At 40.4% G+C, this 11,441-nt stretch overlaps 1 long non-coding RNA gene across 1 annotated transcript; it reads left to right on the top strand.

Annotated features, from left to right (window-relative positions):
* Positions 1–6,673: 6,673 nt before the first annotated feature.
* Positions 6,674–8,819, top strand: LOC143287276 (uncharacterized). The gene is made up of 3 exons (XR_013055929.1): positions 6,674–7,020; positions 7,716–7,872; positions 8,478–8,819. It is a non-coding gene; the product is annotated as an uncharacterized LOC143287276 (long non-coding RNA).
* Positions 8,820–11,441: the final 2,622 nt, after the last annotated feature.

Below are 11,441 nucleotides of genomic sequence, written 5' to 3'. Positions count from 1 at the left end.
GGACGGAATCACTATTGAGTTTATGAAATTTTTTTTGGTTCAAATCAGAAGAAATACTCACAACCTTTTTTAATGAATCATTTCATAATTTCATAGGGGCGAGCTAACTTATACACAATATAAGTCATAAAGGTAAAGAACTAGACAGATAACTTCTATTAAATAATGGAGACTCATGACATTAACTAACACTGACTTCACGCTTCACGATGCCTTTCTTCATTGGCCTAAAACAACAACAAAAACAAGAAAGAGGAGAAAAACCACCTGAGTTCCAAAGTATGTCTGTTTTGCTATGAGTGGACATCATTTGGGAAACTTTAGTGTTTAAAATGTGACAGTAGTGTCTGGATTTTTTATTGACCTAGTGTGAATTCATTAGTGTTTGAATAAACTGTTCCTTTCTCACTTATTCCACTATCATAAAGTACAATTATTAACATGTATGAACATGTGTGTATTCGTGCATGAACATGAGTGTGTGTGTGCTTGGTGTTTGAATGAGTATTAGTACGTGCACGAATGAATCAAAGAAAAATCATCTACCCAAGAACTATAACATGTTTATCAACACATCTGCGCTTCTTCATAACCACAGCAACAACAAATAACAACCGCAATGAGACAACAATGACATTGATCACTACAGCACCAGCGACAGTCACAACGATACTTTACAGCCATCACCGCCACTTCCTATCTATCACGACCACTCTTAATAACTGCAATAACTACAATCATATCAACAACAATAACGTCATAAAGAACTGATAATATTAATAATCAAATCAAAATAAACAGAAAGAGAGACCAACACCGATAAACAGAAACAGTGACCAACCACGGAGTTTGCAAGGACAGAGAGTGAGACAGACAGACAGACAGAGGCAGAGACAGGGAGACACAGAGAGGGAGAGAGGATGGGTAGGTAATCCTCTTCAATGCCCATCTACCCCAAAGTGTACCATACCCTTACACGATCGAAAGCAAAAAGGTGCAAGAGGGTACGAGAGGAGTGGTCAGAGAAGAGGCGTGTTCAGCTTGTGGTCACCTTCCTGACTATAGAAAGGGAAACATAAGAGCTGGATATTTGTTTTGTGTAAGCACATGTATGTGTGAACGTGTGTGTGTGTGTGTGTGTGTGTGTGTGTGTGTGTGTGTGTGTGTGTGTGTGTGTGTGTGTGTGTACTGTTAGAGAGAGAGATAGATCAAGACAGTGAAAGAGAGGTAGAGAGATGGAACAAGAAATCGAGATAAAATGAAAGATTTTAGAGAGAGAGAGAGAGAGAGAGAGGGGGGGGTGTGTGTGTGTGTGTGTGGGGGGGGGGGGGCGAGTAAAAAATGAAGAAAAAAATGCTTCATACTTTTCTCAGCTGTAACTGATTTTCAAATATAATTGACACTGGCATTTTGTGCATACTAATACACATTTTTGCAATAATGTGATTGATTGTTTTGTGTAGCCAAGCGCTTAGCTTCACAGACTGCTTCAGATAGCGCTCTTAGGCTTCAGATACTGCGTCACGCACAAGCTGTATAGCAGACGACGTTTTCGCAACCGACTTGCTGGTCTTGAACGACCCGCGCAGAATGTGTGACGCCATTCCTGGTTTGAAGGCAAAGCCCATTCTAAAACCTATTCCCTAATCATCTATTAAATCAAGTTTCTGTAACGTTCACTGCAATATTATATTTGTTGTGCTTACACACACACTTTAATCAGTTAGAAGCATACTTGAATTCAGTTAACCTTCTCTCTGCTCGACCAGTGTCGCGGTACGCTATTGGCTGAGCTGGAATCTGTGTTTCTCCTCCACTGTATTTAATTAATATCTCTTTTGTCGGATCAGTAAACTACAAGTATTAAATACTGGCAGAATCGTCACAATTCCATCTTTTCTAGTCCACTCTCTTATAGAGCGTGAGAATTTGGTGGAGATGCGGGGTATGTTAGGTTAGAATGGGAGGGGGAGGGTGTGATCGTTTTGTCTGTCTTGTCTGTTATCTGTTTGAAATTGCATTCCCATTTGACTTTCTGTGAACATGAATTACAATTGTGCTGTGTGACTGGCAGAATGTTCGGGTGAGGTTATAATAGACACTCTACCTGTTCAACAAGTTAGCTGTTGTCCAGGCACTTGATTTCAGCTGTTGATTTTGCCGAGTTTGGTTTTGCCTTTCTGGCATTCTGCGATGAGAAAAAAACAAACAAACGGAAAACAAGAGAAAAAATGCCCACTCGGCGACAAACAGCTGCGGCCGTCACTCCCGGGTCAAAGTCCCAGATGGACAAGTCGAGTACCTCTACTCTTTCTCAGATAGATAAGTCAGGTTTGTCTGGATGGATACGGGGTCAACTGAAAGAGGATGACCCAGGTAATCTATCTGGTGAGGGAAGTAAAGGAGAAACTGTTCCTCTATCTCAACAGGACCCTTACACAAAGTTTAAAGCCATGGGTGCTGACATGGGTTTGACTGGTGAGGCCCTTGCACGGTTTGTGGTTGATGCTGCTGCTAAGGAGGAAGAGCGTAGTTACAGGCACTGGAAGGACCGTAGGGATGATGAATACAGGGAGGAGGAAAGACAGTATAGGGAGAAGAGGGAGGAGGAGGAAATACGGTACAGGGAGAAGAGGGATGAGGAGGATAGACAGTGTGTTGAAAGGAAGATGGATTTGAAGCAGGATGAGGTAGAGGCTCAAATAAGCCAGCCGTTCTCTCTCGCACCCTAACATGGGAAGGACGATTTTGATGACTTCCTTTCTCACTTCGAGAGGATTGCACTTCTCAATAAGTGGAAGTCGAGTACATGGGCAGCTCGCCTGGTAACTCTACTGCAAGGTCGAGCTAGAGATGTTTGTCTGCCCGTACCTCCAGAGAGACTCAATGACTACGAGTTACTTAAAGCCACTTTACTGTGCGAGTTTCAGCTTGATGCTCACGCTTACTGTAAGCGGTTCCGGTACATGCAGAAACTTCCAGAGGAGACCTTTGATCAATTTCTGAACAGGCTTAAGGTCTGTCTGTCTCGCTGGTGCACTGCTGCTGGTCGAGACTGTGACAGTGCAGAGGACCTGAGGGATTTGTTTCTTCAGGAACACTTTCTGGCTACCCTTAACCCTGACCTCGTCAGCGAGGTTAAGCGTGAAGAGCCAGATAGGGTAGAGGAAGTAGCACGCATGACCTCAAAGATTGTCAGTGCCAGGAGAGTGGGTTGGATGGCAGAGACTGAAGCTCGAGCCTCCAGAAAACCCAGGGGTCATGGTCTTGACTCTGAAGGTAATGCAGAGCAGAAGAGTGAAGTATCTCCAAAGCAAAGTAGCTCTGACCCTAGCTACAGCTCAAGGCTGATCAAGGGAGCTAGAAGTGTTACTTGTTTCCTATGCAGGAAGAAAGGTCATGTTGCCAGGGAGTGCTGGCAGCCGAAGAAAATTTCCCTTATTGCGCAAACGGCCTCCCAGGTGCAGAATTCCCATTCCCAACCCCCAACACTTTGTGGTCCATGTGCAGCAAAACAGTACTCACCTCATTATGAGGCTGTTGTCAATTGGTGTGCAATCCCAGCACTGCGAGATACCGGAGCACACATGGTGGTCATAGCTCGTCGTCTGGTCAGGCCAGAATCCTTCCCTGGAGCTACTGTCCGTGTGGTGCTCGCCGAATTGAGGTGCAATTCTGTTCTACCGATTGCCAGGGTAGACTTCCAGTATCCTTTTGTAAACAGTAAACTAGGCGTGGCAGTGATGGAGGCCCCGGTAGAGGAGGTCCTCATTGGCAATACTGCCTAGCGTGAGGATGGCACTGCTGTGTCTATGCCCGTTTATTCAGATGCCAGTATCGTGGGCCTGTTGGGACGCAAGCCCAGGCAGCTGCCAACGCCAAAGCTTTGTCCCCCTTGTCTGTCAAGGACTTTCAGGTGCATGTGTACAGACAGGACTTACAGCACCAGCAGGAGAACGATCCTAACCTTTGCCGTGCTCTGCTACTGACTGTATCCAGAGCCGTTCAAAAGACACGCTCTGGAGAAGTGCTCCACGTCAAAATGCCCCTCAAATCAGAGCCCTGTAGTCAGGCAACCACTGACAATCAGGGAAAGCTGTTCCATGCCAACACATTGAAACAGTACGTTGAGCGTTCTGGGGGAACTGTCAGGACTAGAAAGCGTGTTTGACCTGATATGTCAACGCGTTGACGCCTGATTGAGTCAGCTAGTAGCAGTCATAGGTATTGTGATCTTTTAATTCAAGTCTTATTAGGCAGGAACACCAGCTATTGTATAATTTGCTACTCGTCCCGTCATTCCAGACTTAATAGTTCTCGGGTCATTGTGTTATGTTTTTCTATCCATATTGTGGCAGGACGGCAGTGTGTTTTAATTATCTGTGAATGTTCATATCAGGTTGTGTGGATAATATGGAAGTGGGAATGTTCGTTATTGTGTTGTTTGTCATTCGGTGTGACTTTTATAATTAAGTTTCAAACTTTGTTTGAACTTGTGAAGGGGGCTATTGTCACATCTCATAACAAATCAGTTATGCGTGCTTAACCCCCTCCTTGTTAACCCACCCCATCCAGCTAGAGAGCAGTGTGGGTTGTGCTGATTGCACGTAATTTTCGAGTCTCAGTCTCAGTTCAGTGCCAGTCTTTGGGTGCTTCAGGGCTGTGGGGATCAGTTTCCTCCGAGTGTTTGTGTGCGCTTCGTTCTCGGTGTTCTGTGTTCTTCCAGCCTTGTGGTAATAGTACCTCTTCCGGAAGTGTTTGCAGTATTTCCACTTTCCTGTCCTGTTGGGTTACGCTGCTGGTCAGGCATCTGCTTGGCAGATGTGGTGTAGCGTATATGGATTTGTCCGAACGCAGTGACGTCTCCTTGAGCTACTGAAACTGAAACTGAAACTGTCCATCCACTGACTTCCCTACCCCTCCACTGGGCATCCATTGTCTCCCCTTGACCTGCCTTTGACCTCCATGGGTTTGGTGTCATTGGCTGCCACCACCTTCTACTCCCTTCCACCGCCAGTATTCTCTGGTCTTGCCAAGCTCCTACAGGGCAATCTACGATTGTCCTTGTCTTCATCGCCGTCACTCTTTGTTCTTCGTCGCCGTCACTCTTTGTTCTTCGTCGTCGTCGTCACTCTTTGTTCTTCTTCGTCGTCGTCACTCTTTGTTCTTCTTCGTCGTCGTCACTCTTTGTTCTTCGTCGCCGTCACTCTTTGTTCTTCGTCGTCGTCGTCACTCTTTGTTCTTCGTCGTCGTCGACGTCACTCTATCATCGTCGTCTCCGTCTCCTACTCGTCTTCATTGCCGTCTTACTTTGGTTCTGTTCCAGTCTCGTCGTCTTCATCTCCTACCCACTTCATTGTCCTCGTCGTCCTTGTGCATTGCTTTAGTGCCTCCATCGTCATCAGCGTAGTGTCTGTGTCTGTGTTTCCTGCAGCTTTTCCTTCGAATGGATTGGTTTATTTATTTTATTCGGGACACCATCTGCCCCCGCTTGGAGGAAAGTGATCAGTGGTGATTGATTTAACTGGTGCCTTTTGTGTCATGTCTCATGTTATAGAGCGTGAAACTCCTCTTCTCTTCTAATAACTATTGTAAATAAAACAATAGAAAAACCCATTTGTGACTGGCCTCTGTATGTTCCTGGCCTGTGCACAGGAATTCTTGTCTATCCTTTAATACAGTAAATCATCATTAGTTAGTTCTTTGTTCCGTCCCCTTTTTACCACTTGGGTACACGACTTTATTTGTACTGTGAATCTGTTAATGTTTTCATGCATCGGTATTCCAGACAGCACATTTCCATCTGAAAAGGTTATTTTAACATTGTGATATGTTGATATATACTGGCTAACAAATTTCCGAAAAGATATAATCACTGGACAATGAAAAAGGAAATGTTCAATATAACCAGTCTCATCATTACAGTATGAACAATTTCTGTTATCTTTTATCTTTCATTCAACATAACATTATATTGGTAGGTTAAATGTTGTGCAGAAATTTCCACTGTAGAACCCTCAATCCTGTTTCCCTAATACATACATGATTAATGTGACCCTCCACCACGGAATGAGTCGCTTTGTCCCTGACCAACTTTCCCGCTAGCGGCGATTTTAGGCGGGTGGGGGTCAGGTTGTCGATTTTCAGATTTTGACTTCATAGTAAACTTTAGGCTTTCTTTTATCTCATATTGAAGTATCTAGGCATAACTGTGTCTTCTTTTGCCTTAAAAGTGTGCTTAAAATGCCTAACCCGTCATTCTGATCGCCTATGACTTCGCGAAATCGATCAACTTTGACAAGCTTGCCCTCCGTCATCTCTTGGAATCGACCGGTCGAATCATACATTGTTTTAAAGGTCAAGTCCGTCTCTTTCAATCTATGTCCTTCTCATTGGTTGATTTTTTAACTACGAGCGAATCGTCGCTTTCAAAATAAGGATACACTACGTAAACAATGCGTCACTATGAAGGAAAATCCCCTCTGTCATTGGCCGAGAGAGGCCACGTGACGAAACCAGCCATTCAGCACGCTAGCTCAAATAAACATGGCCGCAGGGTTCGGAAGCACGTTTTCAAGATTGACTTGGCGATTTCCTGACAAGATACACTTGCGCTGCACACATTTTGCCATTCAATGAAGAAGACGACATTTGTGAGTTTCTAAAGCAGTACTTCATTGATGGAACTGACCGTTCATGAAATCGATCTCAGTGAACACGAAGGCAACGCTGATTTCGAAAGCAGACGACGCAGGATTGTCGTTCAGTTTTCATCAACAATAATATTAATTTTGATGTAGATGACGAATCAACATTTGCACTAGATACAGAAAGATTGGAAGCCTTCGCCTGTAATTGCCGAAATCACATGCACCAGGTGCCATCAGTGTTGTGACTGACATGGAAACAAGTGAAACTGACTTGCTGCACTGAAGTGATAGACCTGGGTTTCTCACAGCTCACACAAGGAATGTGCAAGCAAAGTGACTGGGGGACTGGATATAGCTGAAGTGTCTGAAGGTAAGCTTTCTTATTTTACCCACATTGACAAATACTGAAATGTAATGATGGTATAATCAATTGATAATAATTTATTTAACAATGATTGACTCAAGACTGATTTATTGTCTTACATTGGAACAGGAATTCACTGTTTGACATGTGGAATAAAAATGATTAAAAGAATAAAGTGAATCTGAGGAAATTAACAGAATGTAAATTAAAAGATCTCTCTCTCTCTCTCTCTCTCTCTCTCTCTCTCACACACACACACACACACACACACACACACACACACACACACACACACAATGTGTGACACAGTGTGTATACATGTCACTCACACACACACACACACACACACACACACACACACACACACACATACATACACAATGTGTGTCACACAGTGAGTCACATACTCACACACACACACACACACACACACACACACACACACACACACACACACACTGTCCCTTCACAGTTTAACCATTTAACTGAGCAAGGGGAGGTTCAGGGGCATGACATTATGAACAGTTTTCAGTTTCACAGAATTTGCTTCAATGGATATTTTATGTGAATGTGTGTCAGGTTGGTGTGTGTGTGTGTGTGTGTGTGTGTGTGTGTGTGTGTGTGTGTTGTTTTAAATAAATATAGAGTTGTGTCAACAGTAAATACTAACAGTATTACTAATAGTTCAATTTCTTTTTCAGCCCTGAAAGATATGATGGTACTTTATATGCCTGCCTGTACACCAATGAATAATTCTGATATCACTGCTGGCAAGTCATGTCATCAGAAGGAGAGGCAACACCACCAAACTAACTACACTGTCAACTAAAGAACTGTCTGCTGGTGAACTATCTATGAGTGAGTGAGTCAACTGTTAATGTACTATGATTTATAGTATAAATTTACCATGAAGTGTGCAAACTTAGTTTCTTTTTACAAACTTTGTCTAGATGTACATGTATGGAATTGTAAGCTTTTGCACAGACATTTACATAAATGATATAAGTGTGCATGTGCTTGACATGCCACTATGCATAAAGTAACTTAATGGATTGCAGCATGTCATGCACATGCACACTGATATGCACACTGATACTCATAGTGATACAGCATTAATAATCACTATTTCATACTTTTATTATCAGTAAACTGCTTTGTCTGATTATATTATGATATATATATACATATATATATATATATATATATATATATATATATATATATATATATATATATATCATAAGTGTATTCTTTTTTATTTTCTGATAAAATACATAGAACTAGAAGTAAAGCATTTTGTAAAGTCCTGTGTAAAGAATGAAAGCTGTGATGTAAATGTACAAAACTGAAATTACTGTTGATATTTAAGGCATTAATGAATAAACTTTAGAACATATAGAAAATAATTCAAAACAAAGGAAATGAAAAGAGATAAAGAAGTATTACATAACAAACTGTTTCAGGATAAACCATGCATTTTTGGAACATACTGACACCACCGGTGGAGAAAAAAGAGTGGAGGAAGAAGGTTCAATATCAACACCATCCACCCTGATGACACTTTGTACCACAAGAATTGATTACCTGTGCCACATATCTGCACATTTTTTTTTTTATTTTTTTTTATTTTTTTTTTTTTTAGCAGATTGAGTGTTTGTTTGATGAGGTTGTGTGTCTTTATTGTGTGAAGTATGGGTTTGACAAGTAGGTTTTCTTTGCAGATGAAGTGTTTGAAGTGTTCATTTGGATTATGAAATGTATTTCATTTGATGCTATGCTGGGATAAAACACACATGAACTTGTACCTTTTGTATGAACAGTTTTGTTGTGTGGATCTTTTTTGTTATTTTGTTGTGCTTGTTGTATGGATTATGGTAATATCACAAGCACACTAAGCCAGTGAGCACATTGAATTACAACAATCACATGATTCGGCATCATGATTTAGCATTTTTTACCTCTAATCTGGCATAAATTTTAGTACACATACTGTACATAGCAAAAGTTTCATAGTAATTGGACCACAAACAACACCACAACAAAACTGATCTTAAAACTGGAAGGTTTTTAGTCATGTTGAGCTGATTAAAAAAGTAAGTATACTAATACTTCAGCTGCAATTCTTTCCAAAAAAATTAGAAAATTCTTATTTGAATAAAATCAAATACACTCAATATTTTTCTTCCAAATTTTGTGCAATTGTGGATATTGCCACTAACTATGTGTGTGCCAAATTTCATGAACATATCTTGCTTAGAAGTATGTGGTTGCTATGAACATGTTCCAAAACTTTTCGGCCTTGATTTCTCAGTTCGTTACTTTCGCGACTTTAGAACTTCAAATCACAATAACTTTTCACAGAATCATCCGATTTACAAACTTTTTTTTTCGCTGTAAAGGTCATTTATTGCAGATTTATGATATACCAATAACTAAAAATCGACCTCTGGTGCAAAGCGACTCATTTCGTGGTGGAGGGTCACATTTGTCTTCGATACATTTTTATTTATTTCTATGCCACATGATCATTTAGTCCTACGTAGCAATAGTCCAACGTACAATTGATTAGAATGATCATTGTTTTCTTGAAGACGTGAACATTGTGTAATACCACACGTTTTTCTTCTTGAAAGTTTAATTCCACAGAATGTCATTAGTTTGTTTTTAAACTGTTAATTCCTTATTTTCAAGTTACTGACACACAGACACACACAAATCAGATGGACAGACAGATAAAGAGGATGAGGAAGAGACGAGACAAGAAGAAAGAAAGAGAGAGGGACACACACACACACACACACACACACACACACACACACACACACACACACACACAGAGAGAGAGAGAGAGAGAGAGAGAGAGAGAGAGAGAGAATGAATGAATGAATGAATGGTTTTTCATCAAGGGCCAAGACCCCTAAACGAAGGGACATGTAACAACATAATCACACTGTAACGCAAAGGTATTGGTATACAGTCTATCATGAGCACAGTGTCTTTCTTATTTTAAATGCTCGGTACAAAAATAAATATAGATTTTTACTGCCTTTTGATTTGTTGAAGACATTAGCATAGTAAAACGGAAGAGAGTAGGTTGCCTATAATATTTTTCTGGGATACACTGTTGTCTTAAACTCTGAATCACGGGGCATACTAGGACAAAATGCACTTTATCTTCGCATTTTCCACAAAGCGGGCATGTTAAGTTTTGATCGGTTTGAGTTTTATACCTACAATGATGAACATGAATATCTAACACACCAAGTCGAAACTTTGACATAATTTGGATTACAGCATGATTAAAATTTAGAGATAGATATGATCTGACGAAATGCAAAGTCCCAGTGAGCACAGAGTGCGTTTGAAAAATTTCAGTTGTCTGAATGTGGTTTTGCCAGTTCTGCCAATTACAATCTATTAGTCTTTGGCGAAAGTCATAAATAAACAATTCGACATTCCCTACGCTTTAAATAAGCCAGACATGCCCATATTTTTGGATAAAAAAATTTCAATAAGTTTTCCAACGAATTATTATCAACAGAGCACTCTTCCTCAACTGGCTAAATCTTTACAGTCTGCTGTAAAATCTAATTTCGTTGAAAAATAGATACCAAGATACTTATAGACATTAACAACAGGCATTACGATACCATTGTAGGTCCATCGTTCCCTAGCAGCCAGATATCCTCCTTTCCTAAAAACAATAATATTACTTTTATTTAGGTTAACCATTAAATCTAACATAAGAGCTGCATTTTGTAAACTACGTAACTGATTTCGCAACCCATCAACGGTTTCAGATATCAAAATATCGTCAGCCAGTAAAAATATGAACAACTCAAAGGTAACAGGCATTAGGTGAAAAGGTTGCACCATGTCGTCCATTTCTAATCACTTCAACAGCTAATTCTTTTGTAAATAAGGAGAACCCCCCCCCCCCCCCCCCCCCCCCAAAAAAAAACAACAACAACAACAACAAAAAAAAAAAAAAAACACAAAAAAAAAACAGGGCCACAAACATCTCCTTGTTTAACACCTTTAGCACAGTTTATAACATCTGTTGATCTATTTCCACATTGTACAAGAGCTCTCACGTTAGTATGTACACTCTTGATACATTTAAAGTGTTTTCCTTTGATACCGTTTTTTTTAACAGAATATGCCAAAGAAAATTCTGATTAATCGAATCAAATGCAGTTTCAAAATCTATAAAGGCTGTGTATAGTTTTCAATTGACAGCAAACTGTTTCTGAACTAGAGACATTAAAGTAAACATATGATCCATAGTGGAAAACCTTCTCTTAAAACCTGCTTCAAAATCCCCTGTTAAATCATTTTCTGCTACCCAATTTATTATTTATTACCATACTAAAAAGTTTACTGCTGGTGTCACACAAAGCAATCTCTAAGGGAGATAGATAGATAGA

This window comes from Babylonia areolata, chromosome 11 (assembly GCF_041734735.1).
Source record: "Babylonia areolata isolate BAREFJ2019XMU chromosome 11, ASM4173473v1, whole genome shotgun sequence".
Lineage (NCBI taxonomy): Eukaryota > Metazoa > Mollusca > Gastropoda > Neogastropoda > Buccinidae > Babylonia > Babylonia areolata.
The sequence above is the reverse complement of the archived record's forward strand: the minus strand, read 5'-3'. Positions and strand labels throughout refer to the sequence as shown.